Below are 21932 nucleotides of genomic sequence, written 5' to 3'. Positions count from 1 at the left end.
TTGGGTTATCCCTAGTAGCAACATCACATCTATAACCTTAGAAGTTATAAAGTCACTCTCCCAGATTAATAAAGGCATGAACCTACTATCGAGCATAAATACCCCCTCTTGGACTCACAAGTATCCACTTGGCCATAGTTTCTACTAGCAACGGAGAGCATGCAAGATCACAAAATAACATATGACATGAATATATAATCAATCTTAACATAGTACACAATATTCATCGGATCAAAGCAAACCAAACATAGAGGATTACAAAAAGATGATCTTGATCATGTAGGGCAGCTCACAAGATCGATACATGAAGCACAAGGTGGAGAAGACAACTATCTAGCTACTGATATGGACCCATAGTCCAGGGATGAACTACTCACGCATCACTTCGGAGGTGGGCATGGCGATGTAAATGCCTCTGACGATGATTTCCCCCTCCGGCAGGGTGCCGGGAAGAGCTTCAAAACCCCCTGAGATGGGTTCGGGGATGGCGGCCGCAATGGAACTCTTCGTGGATTTTAGCTCAGGTATCCAGCGTTTTCCGAGAAGATGTATAAATAGGTGGTGGATTCAGGTCGGTGGGGTGCCCGGGGGCCCACACCATGCCTTAGCGCAGGCCAGCCCTAGGCCACGCCAAGGGCAGGTGTGGGTGCCCTAGTGCGCCTCTTCGTCCCCCCTCCGGACTTCGTCTTGTACAACTTTTCTGAAATACAAAAACAGCAGAAAACAGAGAACTGACACTGTGGCATCTTGTTAATAGGTTAGTGTTGGAAATCATGTAAAAGTGCAATGAAGTGTAAAAAAACACATATGAATTAGTATAAAATAAGCATGGAGCATCAAAAATTATAGATACGTTTGAGACGTATCAGTTACTACCACCTTCCACAACCTTGTGTCGGCCATCGTCTTCCCCATTCCGTCTTCCGGCATGCACCGAAGGATCGGATAATAGGCTCTCGTAGAAATGTACGGGTGATGGACGATCATGTTTTTAGGGAGCATCTAAGCGCGAATACTCGCAACACAACGTCATCTGGCAATGAGTTCCCCAATGATAAATTCTTCCCGAAAATCAACGACCTCTTCGGCAACCTCAACATGGGAGGCAACTGTCAAAGACCTCTCTGTCATATCTTGCTAGAGTTTCTAGTTCAAGTGTTTGGAGTAGATGCATGTCCTATTCATCTACTCTCTTAGTTTGCATGATTAACTTAATTAGTGTTTGTATGATCATCCTATATCAGTTATTATTTCAGATTAAATCATATGATAATTTTCTTATATTTTCAACGTTACCGAGGTACTAACAAGTTTCAGTTATACACGCAAATAGAAGGTATTTGTAGAACAAGATGCCATGACCTTCGTCTTCAGGAAAAGTGAGGATGGATTTTTTCTTCATTAGTGGTGACCAACTAAGAGAACGGTGAGGCTACATTTTGCGCTCAAGCCATGGAGAAAGTTTTCTGGCTCCCGCCACCAGGTTGGCAAGCAAACAAACACCCAGTTTGTTTTTTGCATCGTTGGAGCCAAGAAAGGGGTTTGCGAGCAACCAAACTCGCCCTAAAGCATGCCCAAGTCTAAGCAACATTTTGCAAGCGAACCTTGTGTTTGTGGTTTAGGGTGTGACTGAGCTTAATTCTTAGTCAACTAATATCATTCCCACAATTTTGTACCGCCTCAACAAAAAAAATTAGTTTCAATTTATTTTGGATTTGAAAAAATAGTTTCAACCCAACTTGCAGCTTAGTTTATTTCAATTGGAACTAGACTTGCAACTGAAATCCCAGTTGCAACCTATTTGTAACTTCAAAATTCTCAGATGCAACACGACTTGCAATTGAAAATCTTAGTTGCAACAAATATGTAGATTTTACACTTGACATGGTAGTTGGTACTAAGTTAATTCTAAGCTAGACGAGAATAGCGACTTCATGTGGTTAATTTCCTCATTTCGTTCTCGCGACATCTTCCGGCAAAGCCCATAGACATAGGTCACATTTGCGTATCGTTGTTGCTTCAGCGATCGATGGTATTGTTGGTTGTTCATCGACCGCTCGAATGTTTCGTCAGGAATTTTTTTAGATTTTAAATACTAGTTTGAATCTAGATTTTTATTTTTATTTTGATAAGTTCACATTTAGAAAATGTGCAAACTCGAAAGTTATTTTTATTAAAAAAATTCAAAATTTTTTAAATTGTTCAAAGTTAAAAATGGTTCAAATTTCAAAATGTTCAGATGTGAAAAATGTTCAAATTTGCAATTTTTGTAGATTTGAAATTTGTTCAGATTTCAAAATTATTAAATTTTAAAAAGTTCTCAATTTTTTAAATAAAATACATAATAGAAAATGATGAAACGAAAAGAATCTAAAAGAAACTCTGAAAGAAAACATGCAAAACCAACGAACAAGTGAAAAACGAGGGGTCCTATTTTACGCGTTTAGCATCGACCACGCCACCGACGCCGCAGGATAGCAACATGGGCCGGCCCAACAACATCGTCCTCCTTCTCACCTCCATAGTTGTCTTCTTCCTCGCTCCCATCGTCCATTTCCACTCGACCTCATCAACCCCTCGCCAGTAGCGCCGGCTAGACCGCCTGCTGCCACCACCAGCGGTCGGCCCCACTCCCGCGGGGCCTCGCCGCACCATCCTCCACCCTCCGCCCACTACCGAGCGGCCGCGCCCCGGACCTCCGTCTAAACCTACCCACCTCCCCCAACTCCAGCGAACTCCCTGCACCTGAAACCGTAAGAACCAGTGCCATCAACCGCCCGCACCTGAAACCCTAAGTTTCCTTCCTCGTCTTCGCTGACGACGCTGTTGCTAGCCGCGTCATCCCGTTATCGACGAGTGCTCTCGTGTGGTTACCTTCTTCATATCCGGTCCCCTATCTTCTTCTTCCCCGTGGATGTTCTTCGTCCCGTGATTCTTCTTCCTCCTAACGGCTGCCTAAGAGGCCAAACCCACTTATCCTCGATGTACAGCAGAAGGTGCGTGTCGGCGCGCTAACGTGCGCATCGGGCATCAAATAGGAAACACTAGTGAAAACCAGCCAGATAGGAGGAAAAAAAGATAAAACCGCAGTTGTACCCTCGATAAATAGGGGAAAGTATCTAGTGCACCCATATAACTGATGTACCCGGTGCACCCAACTCTTGTTGATTATTTTTTAAGCTTCAAAAAATCGTGATAAATGGTATGTGCATAGATAGTATTTCAAATCTAACATGTCACCAAATTCCAAATAATAATTGGCAACAGATATCAAGGAAACAAAATAAACAAACCTGAGAACAAATAGTGCCAAATGTAAGTTGGGCTTAATTTGGTCCATTAACACTGTTGATGACAAATTTGTTATTTTTTATTTTGAAGTTGTGTTTCAAATTTAGACTTGAAATTTTGTGACATGTGATATAAGTACTATCCATTTCCGAACTTTTTGTCAGATTTTTTTAAAACTTTTAAAGTTGTCAACCAGAGTTGCTTGGGGACAGAGATCCAGTGCCTTGCTACTCACAAGGCACAGCTTGCCTTGCACCCCTACATCCACCCTTCGTTCAGATCCAACGGCCATCCAAACACCAAAGCAAAATTAATGGAGGTTGACCAGAACTAGGCACGACCAGTGCCGCCACAGCCACCGCCACCGCCGGTTAATCTAGCAGCGCCACCTCGCCGTTCAGTTCTACGGGCGTGCCATTGACAGCAGCTTCCGGCGCGTTCGAATCGGCCCGTGGTCGGGATGGAGCTGTTCCTTCTTCCACGAGCGGCCGCTGGACGCAGCGCAGTGCGCAGCCGAGCCCGAGCGCTCTTCTCCTCCGCAACCTTCAGCGGCGACGCCTCCCGCTGCGCCCGCCCTCCTCCAAGGTCTCCCCTCATAGACTCCTTCGCCCTACTATCTGTTGATGATAGTTTTTTGCCAGCAGCGACGGTCCTAAGGTTTCTGCTATCTTTGGTTCATTGTTTCAGCAATCAGTAACTTACAAGGAATTTGCTGAACTAATTGAATTAGATAATTTGTCTATTCTGTTCTGCGGCAATGGTATTTCTTCATGATGGAAATTGAGGATGTTAACGTTTTCTAGAGAAGGAAAAAAGATGATCAAACTCCAGGTTCTAGAGTTCACTTTGCTTAATTTATGAATGAGGCATGTCTTCTCTTTGATTGATCTGTTACATTTTGTTCCTTAAGACAATCATTCCATGCTGCTCCTATCAGTACCTACCGTTTCCTCAAATGTAACCGTGTTTGTTTCACTCTTCTGCAGGTTTCTTATGTGTTAATTAGTCAGCTACTCCTACAAAACAAAACTTCTTCAGATGCACATTCAGATTTCCCCTCAAAAACTAAAAAAGAATGTTGAGAAGCACCCAATGGGCAGGTCCTTGGTTTAATTGCACGTAACTTATACCACCGGATTTGTCAGCATTCTTAGGAGTTCACTGAGATTATGCTCAGGGCCAGGCCCTTGGTTTTGTTGCCATTTACTATCTGCAGTCCAAGAACACATATTTCATTGTTCCCTGAGACTATGATGTATGCTCATGGCCAGGCCCTTGGTTTTTTTATGCCATTTACTATCTGCAGTCCAAGAACACATATTTCAGAGTTCCCTGAGAATATGCTCATGGCCAGGCCTTTTTTTCCCATTTACTATCTGAAGGCCAAGAACACATATTTCAGATTTCCCTGAGACTATGCTCATGGCCAGGCCCTTGTTTTTTTTTCCATTTACTATCTGAAGGCCAAGAACACATATTGATGCACAGCGCAGCGGAGCCCAACGGCGAGTGCTCTTCTCCCCCTCAACCTCCGGTGGCGACGCCTCCTGCTGCGCCGGCCCTCCTCCAAGGTCTCCCCTCATAGAATCGCTTCACCCCGCCACCCTGGCATCTGTTGATGGTAGTCTTCTACCAGCAGCAACGGTCCTTAGGTTTCTGCTAGCTTTGGTTCAAGGTTGCAGCGATCAGTACATACAATGAATTTGCTGTCTTTCCAGGAACTAACTGAATTGGATAATTTGTCTAGTCTGCGGCAATGGAACTTTTTCATGATGGAAATTGAGGACCTTAACGTCTTCTAGAAAAGAAAAAAGAAGATCAAACTCCAGATTCTTGGCTGCACTTTGCTTGATTTATGCATGAGGCTGTCTGCTCTTTGATTTATCTGTTCTGCTCCTTGAGATAATCATTTCATGCTCTTCTTATTCAGTACCTACTGTTTCACTTTTCTGCATATTTATTATGCGTTAATTGCTTAGCTACTCCTACAAAACAAAGCTGCTTGACGAGCGAGCACCTCGTGGGCAGGCCCTTGGTTTAATTGCAAGTAACTTGTACGGTTGTACCACTGGATTTGTCAGCATTCTTCTGAGGTCCCTGAGATTATGCTCATGGTTAGGCCCTTTGGTTTTGTTGACATTTACTATCTGCAGTCCAAGAACACATATTTCAGAGTTCCCTGAGATTATGCGCAAAGCCGCAAACAAACCAGTTTGATACATGAGGTAATGCATGCGGTGGTGGCTGGTGTTGTTTTTACAACGATGACAGTTGAATTATTGCAATTAAAGGCTCATGTGCTTATTTCTCCATTGTGGTGTATATGAAGTCTGTATCATACGCCTGCCGCGTCCTGTGGCTGACAAATGTGCCTCTGCTCTTTGAGTTGATCCACCCCCATCAGGTCGCCGTTCGGGTCAATTCACCACGCAGGCTGGCTCGTCTGCTGGCTGCTGCTTTCGTTTTGCCACAGGTATGTTCAGCCTGTGTGACTTCTCTCTCCTCTGAAGTACTGTTCAGTTCCATAGCTCGATGTGTGTGCTCCTTCGGTTGTTCTAACTTTTTAATTCCAGTAATACCAAGCAGATCTGACAAAATACTTTTGATCGTTTTGGCATTCTGCGTCTGCTTGATTTCGTAGCTGTATTTAACAGATAGCAGTCTCACTAGTAACTAGTGACCTCAATAGTCACTAATGTTAAGGTATTACCTAATTGTGTGCATTTGTGGCGTCTGTCTAGCTGAAGAGAATTCTATTATGCGTATAGTCTCAGTTAATTATGACCCAGTGACTACATAAAATTTTGCTTGCCAGAGAAAGACAGGCTATGGACGAACCCGAACTGGTATGTGAGGTATGGGAGAGTGGCGTTGTGGAGGTCATCATAAAACCCATCTAGGTCCACTTTGCCTCCGGTGGCCTTGGGGCCTTGGAGGCGTGGCGGACCACGGCCACTCGATGGCGGGAGAGTTCCCGATCTTTGTTTAGATTATTTTTAAGTGTCTTCTTCAGGATGCTGAGGCGGCGGCTACATTCCGAAATCAGAATAAGGTCCTTCCCGCCCTATCCTCCTCAGGTGGTGTGTCTCGCGACGACGGAGGGCGCATGGAGTCGTGTGTCGGGCGGATCTTTTGGGATAATTTGGTCGGTTTTCATGTGCATTGGTGTGGTTTCATGTCTTCTGATCTACGGTTCCCATTGTTGGCGATTGTTGCTGCTCTAGTATGTTGGTCCTTTGGGGTCTTAGCACGGTGACTTTCTGTTTGTGTACTACAACGAGCTCTACTACGACAAGGTTTGCCCGGTTCCTGTGATGGAGCGGCAAGAACGGCTACGCACCTTTTGCTCGCGCTAGTTTTTGTAGTCGTCGCTAGGTGGTCGAATGACCTATTTTTAATTCTATTGTTTTTTGGAGCTCTTTGTACTGCAGTTGATGATTATTAATAGATCGGTGAAATTTTCACAAACAAAAGAAGCTGCCGCTGCAATTTTCTTATTGAGATTACTGCTGTTGGAGTTAATCTGCGGTATTATATGCTACTCACAAGCACAGTAACTAATATCACGCTGATTCTTTCTCTCTGACAGTGAAATAAGTTCCATCCTCTTCTGCATATGGTCTCTGTCTATTATGACTGAGTCATACTCAAAGTCACAGTCTAGTGCTTTCATTGGGACAGTAGCTCCAGAAAGTTAGCTATCATGGATATATCTCATGGAATGTATGGTCTCTGTCCAATGAGAAAACTCTGCAAGGATCACAATTACACGTAGCCCGTCCCACACGAATGGTGGAAGTCTTGCTTTACTGGAGCTTTTCTTCCTGGCCATTGCCGTATTTGAATGGCTTGAAGAAATATGACTTGCAACAAATCCGTCACTAAACTATTTCTGAGCCACTTGTTTCTGTTTTGCTTTGGTTGTTCTCGCTATAAATCCTGGCAGTGTTCCTGCCTGTTCTCTCAAAAAGATAAGAAACAAGTACACTGCTGTGTTTGGACTTAGACCAATGGCTTTGATCAGTTGGGTGCTACTACTCTTACCTGCAGTGCTCTATTCACTAGCCACCTCTGTCGTCCACGGTGACGGTAACCTCACTCTCCGGTGCCATCCAGACCAGGCTGCAAGCCTTTTTGAACTAAAGAAATCCTTCTCATTCTTCGATTACCCCAGTGCCCTTGCGTCATGGCAGGATGGCACTGACTGTTGCCTTTGGGAAGGTGTTGGCTGCAGCAACTCGGGCCATGTCACCGCTCTAGAACTCAGTGGGCGTGGCTTGTACAGTCAAGGCCTTAACCCTTCAATCTTCAGCCTCACCTCACTCCAACGACTCGACCTTAGCATGAATTATTTTGGCCAGTACAGTCTCCCAGCAAGTGGGTTTGAGAGGCTCTCCTTGCTCACTCACCTCAATCTCTCCAAGTCAGGGTTTCAAGGCCAGATACCTATTGGTATTGGCAGACTTTCAAACCTTATCTCCTTGGATCTTTCTGTTCTTTATTATGCCGCTCAGGAGGACTCTCTTGATGGCTATGGTACCAGCATCCCTGGCGTTACTAATTGGCTGTGGCTGCAGGAACCCAACTTTCAGAACCTAGTTGGCAACCTCAACAATCTGACAGAGCTCTACCTTGATGGAGTTGATATGTCTAGCAGCGCAGATGATTGGTGCAATTCTCTTGCTAATTCTCTTCCAAATCTCCAAATTCTTAGCTTGAGTTATTGCAATCTCGCTGGTCCTATTTGTACGTCCCTCTCAACCCTGCACTCCCTAAGTGTGATCAACCTCCATGATAACTTTGACACGTCTGCCACTCCTCCTCAAGAGTTGTTCATGAATTTTCTCCATTCAAGTGTTCTTCAGCTTGTTTGGACAAATCTCCAAGGGTGGTTCCCTAGTAGAATCTTCCGATCGAATACTCTAAGGGGCCACGATTTATCCGGGGCATGATCTGTCAGGTTATGTGCCAACTTTGTCCATCTGCTAGCTATGATGATGGACTGATTTTGAGCTGGACTGTTGAAGGAAAATGCGTATAACCAAAGCATTTAACTGCAGCTTCTTTGGATGAGTGCCAGCAGTGAGGAGAATTTAGAATGGGTAATAGTTGTCATTGTTCAGAGCTGATATGTGTACCTTTTCTACAAGGATTCTAGCTTTCGCAGTGTAATCTAATTTTAGAGCCTACAATACCATGTTGTTCGTTTTTGGAGAAGTGAAGCGTTGGAGCTTGCTACCTTTATTTTGCATTGCGAGGCTTTTGTAAGTCTACGGCGTATTTATCAATAAAAATCTGAGCAAAATGACTTTTTGCGAAATAGAATGTTCGATGTGGACAGTGGTTGCTGAATCTTCTGATGCTAAACCTAACTGTAACTAGCAGAAAATGTTGGTTAGTAAAACAGCCAAATATGCTAAAGCTGATTACAATTTTTTATATTATGATCCGTGGCAATGCCAAACACAGCCTAAATTTGCTCTTGTATAGTGTGAATTTTTTTTTGTTCGAGCATCATGTGTGCAGAATCCAATTAATACTTCCTCGAATAGCTAAAAATAAGAACGAGTAACTTCTGAAAGAAACTAAAAAAAAAGCTCGCTAAATCTTATATTTGGTCCCAAGACAGGTCTAGTGATTGTAGTTAAGTACTTGAGTCAACTCGCCAAATTCTCGCAGACATGTTATAATTAATAAAAACTTAAAATGATTATATAGTTAATACATGCAGTTTAAAAAGTTTTACAAGCAATTCGGCAGCACCAAATGAAAATTTTGACAGGTCGATTGCTACTAAAGTAGCCAAGATCTTACCAAATAACGTAGAGACACGTGTTCATATGTTATCGCTACGGTATGTATGAAGCCATGTCGGGAATTGATTCAGACAAAGTTGAATTTTAATCAATGATAATTTACTCGAAATTTTGAATCCTCCATCACTGATTTTACTTCACACAATAATTGCATAGTTTGATTGGAGCAATATTATACATACATCAATGTCCTTAATTAAAAAACGATAAAGAGAATATATTAATATCAAGAAGATACCAATTACACCCAGCCTCTGCAACAACGCACCACCCTAATGGCACTACGGATGCACACAGCCAAAAAAAACAAGAAAAGAAAACTAAGAAACAAAAGTTCCGCTACAGTATCTCGGGCCTAACAACAGCAATACATCCACCGCCAAGACAACACCTGAATTACGGACTCTCCAAAAACGACGCCTCCAAGAAAGGAATAGTGCTCAAACACCGTCGTCGCTCGATCAAAGATCTTAGGTTTTCACCCTGAAGATAGTCCCCGCTCTCAAAACAATGCCTCCACCAAGGACATTGCCAGACACAACCAATTAAGGCCAGACCTTGGGTTTTCACCCTGAAAGGTAGGACTCTGCACTTCACTCGTGTTGTCGCCCCCACTTTCATACCGCTGCTGTGAAGCCCGGAACACCAAGCAAGTCCCTCAACAACGCAGAGACTTGAACCTCCCTTAGCTAGTCCTCCCCTCCGGCCTTCATGAAATTCTCTTCTTCCGACTTTCATCATGGATCCATAGTCACTTGATGTCAACAAAGAAAAAGAGCTTCGCGCCGCTCCCTCCAGAACCAATCGGTCGGAATAAAAACATGGGTGCGCACGACCGAATACCTCCGATCCAACAAACTCCTGGCAAAAGCACCGTTACATTCACCGGCGGAGCCTTCCGGAACTCAACACTCCGGCTAGATCACGAGTCCAGGCCTCCGGTAGGTCCTCCTCTTCACGCAAGAGAGGCCCTAGGACCGCTGCCTTTATTCAGGTCGGACCCCCACATCGGCGACCATCATGGGATGGCCACTCCAACCCTCCACCGGCGACACCATCGCCGGCTTCCAAGCTCCTCCATCTCGCCGCCGGAACGAGTAGGTTAGTGATAGTTGCTTGACGATGCCTTCAACAAGATAACGGCGCAGACGCCGCCATCGCCCGCCATGACCAGAGTCGGCTCGGTTTTCACCGGCTACTATATATGCCTCCCCGTCTCGCTGCCGGCGCTGAAAGTGGGATTAAAAATCCAACACAACCAGCCTGGCCGACTGCCTTCGCTGGATGAAGTCAGCCACCACCACCATGCCCGGGCCGAAGACCCGGACGTCCGCAAGCCGCGAAGAAGAACCAGCGAAGCCTCCTCGTGCCATTGACGAGACGCAGCCGCGATGGATCGCGATCCGAACCTCGGGCCCAGATCCGACCACACCGCAGCCAACATCCACCGCCGGCCGCCGGAGATCCGCCGGCCACCGCCATCCCGCTGCGTTCAGTCGACGGAGGAGGAGGGTGTAGCCCCCCCCCCCCCCCCCACACGCTCCCGCAGGCCGCGCTGCACTCTGCCGACGGAGGACCGAGCCGCCACCGCCGCCTCACCACAGGGGATTTGTGATGACCCACAAGTATAGGGGATCGCAACAGTCTTCGAGGGAAGTATTACCCAATTTATTGATTCGACACAAGGGGAGACAAAGAATACTTGAAAGCCTTAACAGCGGAGTTGTCAATTCAGCTGCACCTGGAAACAGACTTGCTCGCAAGAGTTTATCGATAGTAACAGTTTTATAGCAGTAGCAGTAGTGAAATAACAGCAGCAGAGTAACAAAGACAGCAGTAGTGATTTTAGTAGACAGCAGGATTAAAATACTGTAGGCACAGGGACGGATGACGGGCGTTGCATGGATGAGAGAAACTCATGTAACAAACATAGCAGGGCATTTGCAGATAATAATAAAACGGTTTCCAAGTACTAATCAATCAATAGGCATGTGTTCCAATTATAGTCGTACGTGCTCGCAATGAGAAACTTGCACAACATCTTTTGTCCTACCAGCCGGTGGCAGCCGGGCCTCAAGGGAAACTATCGGATATTAAGGTACTCCTTTTAATAGAGTACCGGAGCAAAGCATTAACACTCCGTGAACACATGTGATCCTCACATCGCTACCATTCCCTCCGGTTGTCCCGATTTCGTCACTTCGGGGCCATTGGTTCCGGACAGCGACATGTGTATACAACTTGCGGGTAAGATCATAAACAACGAATATCTTCATGAATCAATAACATGTTCAGATCTGAGATCATGGCACTCGGGCCCTAGTGACAAGCATTAAGCATAACAAGTTGCAACAATATCATAAAAGTACCATCTACGGACACTAGGCACTATGCCCTAACAATCTTATGCTATTACATGACCAATCTCATCCAATCCCTACCATCCCCTTCGGCCTACAGCGGGGGAATTACTCACACATGGATGGGGGAAGCATGGCTGGTTGATGGAGAGGCGTTGGCGGTGATGGCGGTGATGATCTCCTCCAATTCCCCGTCCCGGCGGAGTGCCAGAACGGAGACTTCTAGCTCCCGCGACGGAGTTTCGCGATGTGGCGGCGTTCTGGAGGGTTTCTGGCGACTTCCACTTCTTCCCGTGCGTTTTTAGGTCGAGGCGAATAAGTAGTCCGAAGGAGGGCGTCGGAGGCCGGCCGAGGGGGCCACACCACATGGCCGCGCGGCCCCCCCTGGGCCGCGCCGCCCTATGGTGTGGGGCCCTCGGGCCTCCACCTTACTTGTCCTTCTGGCTCCGTCGCATTCCGGGAAAATAGGCCCTTTCGTCAAAATCCCGAGGTTTTTCCCGAAAGTTGGATTTCTGCACAAAAACGAGACACCGAATCAGTTCCGCCGAAAACAGCGTTAGTCCGTGTTAGTTGCATCCAAAATACACAAATTAGAGGCAAAACAATAGCAAAAGTGTTCGGGAAAGTAGATACGTTTTGGACGTATCAACTCCCCCCAAGCTTAGCTTATTGCTTGTCCTCAAGCAATTCAGTTAACAACTGAGCGATAAAAGATCTTTCACGAACACATTTGCTCATATGATGTATATATTCTCATGATATGGCTAATACTTAAGCAGTTCATAATAAGATACATGCAAATAAGATCATCTAACAGCTATGTCAATCATGAAGAGGTACCAACAATTAATAATAAGCATCATGAATCATGTATATAAGCATGATTGCAATGTTCATAAGAGAGTATGATAAAGTGGTATCTCGCTTGCCTGTATTTGATTGGCAAAACATAAATGCCCGGGCACCTCTGGAGTTCATAGAAAGACTAGAAGTAGTAATTGTCAAAGATAAAAGCATCAAAGTTATACCACAATCAATCATATTTTGAGACAAGCATATTATACTAAGAATGACAAGCTAGTGCTCTCAAGAAAGTGCTCAAAGAAATAATGGAGACACAACATAAAAGTAAAATATTGACCCTTCGCAGAGGGAAGCAGGGATTAACATGCGCTAGAGCTTTTCATTTGTAAAGCAGGAGTAAAATTATTTTGAGAGGTGTTTGTTGTTGTCAACGAATGGTAATGGGTACACCAACTACCTCGCCAACCGGACTTTCAAGAGCGGCTCCCAAGAATTATTTGCATGTTTATGTGGCACTCCTTCCAACCTTTCTTACACAAACCATGGCTAACCGAATCCTCGGGTGCTCGCCAACTGACCACATACCATGAAGGAGTGCCTTTTTAGTTTAGTTTTATTATGATGATGACACTCCCCCAACCTTTGCTTACACAAGCCATGGCTAACCGAATCCTTCGGGTGCCGTCCAACAATCACAAACCATGGAGGAGTGTCTATTTAAGTTAATTAATTCGGGACCGGGAATCCCATTGCCAGCTCTTTTTGCAAAATTATTGGATAAGCGGATGTGCCACTATTCCATATGAGAGTCCGTCAAAAGTAAATGACAAGGTTGAAAGCTAAACACCACATACTTCCTCATGAGCTATGAAACATAAACACAAATTGAGAAGCATTTTGAAGATTTTAAAGGTAGCGCATGAGAATTTACTTGGAATGGTTTGAAATGCCATGCATAGGTATTTATGGTGGACACTCTGGAATAACTTGGTTTTCATGTGTTTGGAGGCACGAGCAGCGTTTCCGCTCAGTACAAGTGAAGGCTAGCAAAAAGACTAGGGAGCGACAAATCAAGAGAGCAGTGAATCGTCATAATCATGCTTGCGGCAAAATAAATTAACCGAGGCATAAAAGTGATACAAGAACTCGAAGCAATGTAAATCATTGAGGCTTAATTGACTCTTGTTCAGTCATATGCATGCGTGAGCATGTGCCAAGTCGATATAAATGAATTATTCAGAGGAGGATACCACAATGCCATACTTACTTATGAATAAAACAATGCAAGCAAACATCCATGACATGCTACTCATATTAATAAATTGGAGCTAAACATGAGAGATCATGAACTACAAGACTTTCTTAAATAACATATACCTCACATGAACCAACTAAGCATGCTCACATGGATGAGTATATGTACAGAAATGAAAACAAATAGAGTTCATACCAGCCTCTCACCACAATCAGATTGTCGTAGATCGTCATTATTGCCTTTTCACTTGTGTAGCTTGGATAATATGAAATGAAAACCACGCTCCAGCCACCGAAGACCATTGAACTCATGATGAACTTTACAAACCAAAGAAGAACAGCAAATATTTTTGGTGTTTTCGAATTTGAGAACAAGAACAAAATGAAACAAGCAAACAAAGCAAAATCTTTTTGGGTTTTCTTATAGCAAACTAGCAATAGCAAATAAAGCGAAACAAATACAAGAAACCAAGATAAACAAATGATGAAGAGAAACAACAGAAATATTTTTGGTCTTTTTTTGTTTTAGGAAAGAAACAAAGTGGAAACAAGAAATAGCAAACTAAAAGAAACACAGAAAAGCGAGATGGCAGAAATCTGCCAAAACCTGACAGCAGTACAGAAATCGATTTTTACAAAAATCTTACGTTGCTCAGTTCAAAAAGTGTTCAACTAATGAAAGTTAGATAACAACCTGGGGAACATGCACAAAAATTGGCTTCGCAAAATAACATTCTGGCTGTGTGCACGAATTTTTACGGTAACAGCCCAGAATCTGTTTTCAGGCAGCACTTCCCCAAACATCATCTTCCTCTCATTAGAAAACCACTCAAAGAGACTAAACAAGTATATACAAGTATCCAGCAATCATAATATGCAAAGAATGAGTGATGCCGGTATACCTCCCCCAAGCTTAGGCTTTTGGCCTAAGTGGAGTTCAACCCCATCGAGACCATGAGGTAGTGTCTCCGTGGTACGACGAAGATGGATCATATTCCGGGTATGTGCTAGAAGAAGCACCCGGATACGTGACGGTGTAATCGTAGGAGGGCTCGGCGTCCTCGGAGTCATGCTGCTGATGGAAATCTTGTATCTTCATATGTTCATCCACCTCCTCCTTAGTGCGCGACCATGGTTGCTTGTCAATATCGAACAAACCTGGCCGGGGAAGAGGGATTTCTTTCTCATCCCCGTCAGCAAACAACATTCTATAGGCCATATTATCTAAAGTAGACTCGGTGGTAACAAATTGATGGCTTTTCATAGCAATGATATCAAGCCTCCTAGGGGTTAATGGCACATCATTAGGATCAATAGGAAGCTCTAAATGTGTTAAAATGCGCAGATGCAATAGTTCCTCCAAAAATAGGCCCCTTGGTAGACAAGCGGCGAGCAATAAGAGAACCAAGATGATAAGATGTCCGTCCAGTAAGTGCAATATTCAAGAAAGCAAGATGGTAACTAGAAATATTGCTAGTGTTCTCCCTACCAAGTATGCTAGTGGCAACGTAATATGCAAAATATTTAATGGCGGGGAGTTGAATGTTCCTTATCTTGCCCCGCTGAATGGTGCGACAGTCATCATTGGTGATCCCTCGATAGAGTTCCAACAAGTCCCGAGGGTTGTTATCGATCCTCCTTGCTGTACCTACAGGGGCGATATCCAATGCACGACAAAATTCTTCCAATTCCATAGTAACAGGAGTACCATAGATCTTGAATGCAACTATCGGATTATATTCCGTGTTTTGGAACTTGAAGCTCTCGACAAAAATTTTGGTGAGCATGTAGTATTGCTCCCTTTCATCTCCAACGTAGGTGGTTAAGCCCGCCCTGTTGACAAGGGTGAAGAAATCATCCAATATCCCCGCATTTGTCAGAAAATCATAACATGGGAAGGATGAGGCATTAGGAGCCCCATTGTCCTCTTCGGGCGCGAAGCTAGGCGCGATGATGTCCTCATTGTACGACCGCCTAATTTGGGTGGCGGTCCTAGAAGGCCTCCCGGTGTCTGGTTGTTCCTTTCTTGAACAATTCTCCAAATTTGAACTTCTTCATTTTCTGAAATTTTCAACAAACAATATAAAACTTGATTTGGTGACATATAATTGAGGGAAACTACCATAGGAACTTGCTAGAGTACTAATCATGCATCAAAACTAGTTTCTACCACTTAGAACAAGCATGCAAGCTCACTAAACATGTTACCTACAGCAGCAAAATATTCAAGATATACTCAACCAAACAAAATTCTATTTGGATAATCGAAGGAGTCACATACCGTAGAGCAAATGTGCCAAATTTCAAACAGAAATCTGGGCTGAGCAAAGAGATCGAAAATCCCGAGCTCTTGAGCAAAAACGCGAGTGAGAGAAAGTTGGTTCGAGTTTTTTCGGGAGAGAGAAGATGCTGGGAGAAAGAGATGAGATAGTGGGGCAAGGAGGGGCCCACACCACATGGTGGCGCGCCCACCTCCTTGGCCGCGCCGGCCTGTGGTGTGGGACCCCTGGTGCCCCACAGGTCATCCTCTGGTGCTCCCAGGTGCCTCGTCGAAAAATAGGACCAACGGTGTAATTTTCGCGAATTTTTGAAAACTTTGAAAAATGCACATTTTCTGGGTATTAAGTTTATTATTACTGGCCAGGAAATTTTTTTGAAATCTCAAATCAACTAAGAAATTTTGCAAATTAAAAATGCTACAACAACTAAAGCAAGTGGAGGAAGAAAGAGATGTTGTTTACCTCCTCTATGCATATAAAAGGTATTTGTTAACAAGGTTGATCAAGTCTTGCCACCAAATAAATTTTACATAGCATATGAAGAAATAAACCTCAAATCAATCATGTTACCTTGAATTGTATTGATATGGATCCAATCACAAGAGTTTGATATTCTTCTTTAGGCTCATATATAGGGCAATCGATAGTTCCAACTTTGATAGTTCTCACATGAGAAATAGTATTAACTCCGCACGCTTTTTCAATCCTCTTGGGGAAATAGACGGTGTGTTCCTTATCATCAACATTGAAAGTAACCTTTCCTTTATTGCAATCAATAACAGCCCCTGCGGTGTTAAGAAAAGGTCTCCCAAGAATAATAGACATATTATCATCTTCGAGCATTTCCAACACAACAAAATCAGTTAATATTAAGCAATTATTAGTAACTTGAACAGGAACATCCTCACATATACCAACAGGAATAGCAGTAGATTTATCAGCCATTTGCAAAGATATATCAGTGGGTATCAACTTATCTAAGTAAAGTCTCTTATAAAGAGAAAAAGGCATAACACTAACACCGGCTCCCAAGTCACATAGAGCAGTTTTAACATAATTATTCTTGATAGAACAAGGAATAGTAGGTATACCTGGGTCGCCCAACTTCTTTGGAACTTTGCCATTGAAAGAGTAATTAGCAAGCATAGTGGAAATTTCCTCATTGGGGATTTTCCTTTTGTTAGTAACAATATCTTTCATATACTTTGAATAAGGAGGCAATGTAATAGCATCAGTCAAAGGGATTTGCAAGAATAAAGGTTTCATCCAATCACAAAATTTATTATAGTGTTCTTCTTCCTTTGATTTTAGTTTCTTAGCAGGAAAAGGCATTTGCTTTTGCACCCAAGGTTCTCTTTCATTACCATGTTTCTCGGTAATAAAATCTTCTCTAGTATACTTTTTATTTTTAGCATGCTTTTCGAGTTCTTTTTCAACCTCTTCTTTATCGGGAGCATCATTCTTATCATTATCTTTATCATGTTCATTACCACTTTCAGTTTCAGCATCAGAAATAGAAATACTATTAGGATCATTAGCAGGTTCAGAGGATTCTACAACATTCTTATGTTTCTTTTTCTTTTTCTTAGATGGAGCTCTACGTTCAATGCATTGAGAATCTTGTTCAATTCTTTTGGGATGCCCTTCAGGATATAGAGGATCCTGGGTAGAGACACCACCTCTAGTTGTTACTTCATAAGCATGTTTTTCTTTAGCATTGTTTCCTAACAAGTCATTTTGCACTTTAGTGAGTTGATCAATTTGAGTTTGAACCATATGAAAATGTTTAACAAGCATCTTAACATCATTGGAGGTTCTCTCCACAATATCATGCAATTGACTAATAGCTTGAGAATTTTCCATTAGATGATTCTCTACTCTCATATTAAAATTTTCTTGCTTAAGAATATAATTATCAAACTCATCTAAGCATTGCGCAGGAGGTTTTGAATACGGAATATCTTCCCTAGTAAAGCGTTGAAGGGAGTTTACCTCAATCATGGATGAAGGGGGAATTATCTCACATATATCTTCTATGGGAGGTAGATTCTTCACATCTTCGGATTTAATACCTTTCTCCTTGAGAGACTTCTTGGCTTCCCTTATATCTTCATCATTCAATTTAATTAAACCCCTCTTCTTCACTATTGGCGTTGGAGTTGGTTCGAGCGTAGTCCAATCATCATAATTCCGGTCTATTTTAGCCAATAATTCTTCGGCGTCGTCCGGAGTTCTTTTCCCGAAAACACAACCAAGCACAACTATCCAGGTATGCCCTAGACTCAATGGTTAGTCCACTATAAAATATATCAAGTAAATCATGCTTTTCTAGATCATGGTCGAGCAAAGCTCGATAAGAGAGCAAAATCTCGCCCAAGCCTCGAGCAATTTCTCTTCATCTCCTCGATCAAAATTATAAACTCTCTCGCAAAGCAGCATGTTGAGCACTAGCAGGAAAGTATTTCCGAAAGAAAACAGCAAGCAATTCTTTTGGACTTTTAATAGAACTAGGTGGCAAACTATTATACCAAGTTTTAGCGTCATCTTTTAATGAGAATGGAAAATTTTTAGCAACAAAGTAAGTACGCTTCTTAACATCATCAGAAAACAAGCTACTCAAAGTGGATAACTCAGTCATGTGTTCAACAGCACTTTCTTTTTCAGTACCACAAAAAGGTGTTTTCTCAACAATAGCTATATGCGATAGATCAAGAGAAAAATCATAATCTTTATCCCTAATGTTTATAGGAGATGTGGCAAATTTAGGATCAGGAGATAGTTTATATCTAACAAGTATGTTCCGCAAGCAACTTTTTAATTTTTCTTGCATCAGTAGTAGCATGGCATTTTTCAATAAAATCATCATCAAGTTCCACATAATCTTCATCAAGATCATCACTAGAGTATTCAAGTTCGTGTGAATTAACAGGTGTAGTAACATCGGGAGTTTCAGCATTTTCAATTTGTCTAGACTTAGCAATTTTAGCATCTAGAAAAGTTCCCAATGAACCACTATCATCAAGCACAGCAGACATATTATCGATATTATGAGAGTTTTCAGATTCAGCGAAGTACCAACGATTTGAAGCATGTGGTGGTGAAACAAGTTTATCAATCACGGATGGTGAATCAAGAGCAACAGAGGTACTCGGAGTTGTACCTTTTCTTGTAGTGGATGGTAATATGGCGACCTTAGTATCGCGAGGTTTACCCATGATGGAGAATTTGCAGCGAACAATATCAATCCAAGTGAACTTCCAAATAAAGCTATGCTCCCGGCAACGGCGCCGTAAAATAGTCTTGATGACCCACAAGTATAGGGGATCGCAACGATCTTCGAGGGAAGTATTACCCAATTTATTGATTCGACACAAGGGGAGACAAAGAATACTTGAAAGCCTTAACAGTGGAGTTGTCAATTCAGCTCGCACTGGAAACGGACTTGCTCGCAAGAGTTTATCAAGTAGTAGCAGCTTTATAGTAGTAGCGATGAGTGAAATAACAGAAGCAGAGTAACAAAGACAGCAGTAGTGATTTTAGTAGACAAGCAGGATTAAAATACCGTAGGCACGGGGACTGATGACGGGCGTTGCATGGAAGAGAGAAACTCATGTAACAATCATAGCAGGGCATTTGCGGATAATAATAAAACAAGTATCCAAGTACTAATCAATCAATAGGCATGTGTTCCAATTATAGTCGTACGTGCTCGCAATGAGAAACTTGCACAACATCTTTTGTCCTACCAGCCGGTGGCAGCCGGGCCTCAAGGGAAACTATCGGATATTAAGGTACTCCTTTTAATAGAGTACCGGAGCAAAGCATTAACACTCCGTGAACACATGTGATCCTCACATCGCTACCATTCCCTCCGGTTGTCCCGATTTCGTCACTTCGGGGCCATTGGTTCCGGACAACGACATGTGTATACAACTTGCAGGTAAGATCATAAACAACGAATATCTTCATGAATCAATAACATGTTCAGATCTGAGATCATGGCACTCGGGCCCTAGTGACAAGCATTAAGCATAACAAGTTGCAACAATATCATAAAAGTACCATCTACGGACACTAGACACTATGCCCTAACAATCTTATGCTATTACATGACCAATCTCATCCAATCCCTACCATCCCCTTCGGCCTACAGCGGGGGAATTACTCACACATGGATGGGGGAAGCATGGCTGGTTGATGGAGAGGCGTTGGCGGTGATGGCGGTGATGATCTCCTCCAATTCCCCGTCCCGGCGGAGTGCCAGAACGGAGACTTCTGGCTCCCGCGACGGAGTTTCGCGATGTGACGGCGTTCTGGATTGTTTCTGGCGACTTCCACTTCTTCCCGTGCGTTTTTAGGTCGAGGCGAATAAGTAGTCCGAAGAAGGGCGTCGGAGGCCGGCCGAGGGGGCCACACCACATGGCCGCGCGGGCCCCCCTGGGCCGCGCCGCCCTATGGTGTGGGGCCCTCGGGCCTCCACCTTACTTGTCCTTCTGGCTCCGTCGCATTCTCGGGAAAATATGCCCTTTCGTCAAAATCCCGAGGTTTTTCCCGAAAGTTGGATTTACGCACAAAAACGAGACACTGAATCGGTTCGCGAAAACAGCGTTAGTCCGTGTTAGTTGCATCCAAAATACACAAATTAGAGGCAAAACAATAGCAAAAGTGTTCGGGAAAGTAGATACGTTTTGGACGTATCAATTTGCCCCGCGGCGTCCTCGGCGACGGCGGCGGAGGAGGGGGGCCTGTAGGGGAGGGGAGGAGGGCGGTGTGGAGGGGAACTCCCCGGGGATGGCGGGCGGCGCCGCCGCCTCGGGGAGAGAGGTTAGGTCCTCCTTAGGTGGCCTTGCGGATTTTGTATATATCTCAAGAAACTAATGTGCAGCCCCTATGGCACCGACACCCTCAATGTCCTTAATTATTTGCTGCAATCAAGGACTTGATTCTTTTTTCGCGATAAAGGACTTGATATATGGACTAGCTAGATCTTGTAAAGCATAGCCTGGATGTTCTTATGTGGTTTGCAGAGAGGTTCCAAAGAAATAGCTTTATACAAGAATAGCTTTATACAATCATTGGGTCTTGTATATTAGATTAGATAGCAGAAACTCAATTCGGCTCCCGGGTGCGTATGATCCCTATACCATAAAAACATATTTCCAGGTGTTAAAAAATTTTGACAAAAATTTTTACATGTACATCTCCATAATATATGTGTATTCATCAAGTTTCACGAAAAAATGATATTTTTTGTAGTCTAAGCGAAAAAGAGAAAATTTATCTTGTGACAAGTCTTTGTTTCAGCATCGAATTTTGTCTTTTTTACACACGCCACATGACATGTCGATTTTTCATGAAACGACTTTGTGAGCGCGTATCACATGAAGATGTACGTGCGAAATTTTTGTTTCAATTTTTTTCACATTTTAAAATATGTCTAACATGTATTTGAAAATAAAGGGAGCATATGCTCCCATGTGCCAAAAACATGATCTGGGATTCTGGGCCCGGCCACAAGTGTGGATCGAAAGCCCTGTTTGCAAAATCATTGCCGCTTCTCCTTCGGCCCGTTCCACCTCTGTGGCCCACCGCCTTCTCTCCCATTCTCACTCTCGTCTCGGAGCCCCCGCCCCTCGCTGCTCTCACCGGCCACCGCTCGCCGCACTTTCCCCGCCGCCGCTTGGGCTCCGGTCTTAGGCGAGGCAGCTGCTGCGCCATGGCGCGCGGTGTGCCGTGGCAGTGGCAGCCGGATCGATTCGCCGCCACACCACTAGGTCGCCTTTGGGTTTCACTCTGCTCGGTGAGTGCGCAGGCTGGGTGGGGGCTCGGCTGCTGCTTCCTTCTCGCGTTGCGTCGTCGCAGGTACTACTCTTCAGTTCAGACGTTCAGTCTATGTGATGTCCGCTCCTTTGTTCGAGATGTGTTCAATTCCGACGTTCTCACCTGATCCGCCGAATTATTATTATCCAGTTCCACCTTCGTTCCATCGTTTGTTCGTGCGATGCCTGCTTGATTCGGTAGCTAAATTCCAAGGATACGTAATAATCTCACCAGTCGGATGTTATCTCGCTTGTGTTTACGTTACCTGATTGTATCTAGAGAATATGGCGACTGGCATAGGCCTTAGG

The 21932-nt window shown here is 43.7% G+C and overlaps 1 pseudogene; it reads left to right on the top strand.

The window, feature by feature from the left end:
* The first annotated feature begins 6858 nt into the window (after positions 1 to 6858).
* Positions 6859 to 8542, top strand: LOC124665468 (annotated as a pseudogene).
* The last annotated feature ends 13390 nt before the right edge of the window (positions 8543 to 21932 follow it).

Source organism: Lolium rigidum, chromosome 6, assembly GCF_022539505.1.
Source record: "Lolium rigidum isolate FL_2022 chromosome 6, APGP_CSIRO_Lrig_0.1, whole genome shotgun sequence".
Classification (NCBI taxonomy): Eukaryota; Viridiplantae; Streptophyta; class Magnoliopsida; order Poales; family Poaceae; genus Lolium; species Lolium rigidum.
The sequence above is the reverse complement of the archived record's forward strand: the minus strand, read 5'-3'. Positions and strand labels throughout refer to the sequence as shown.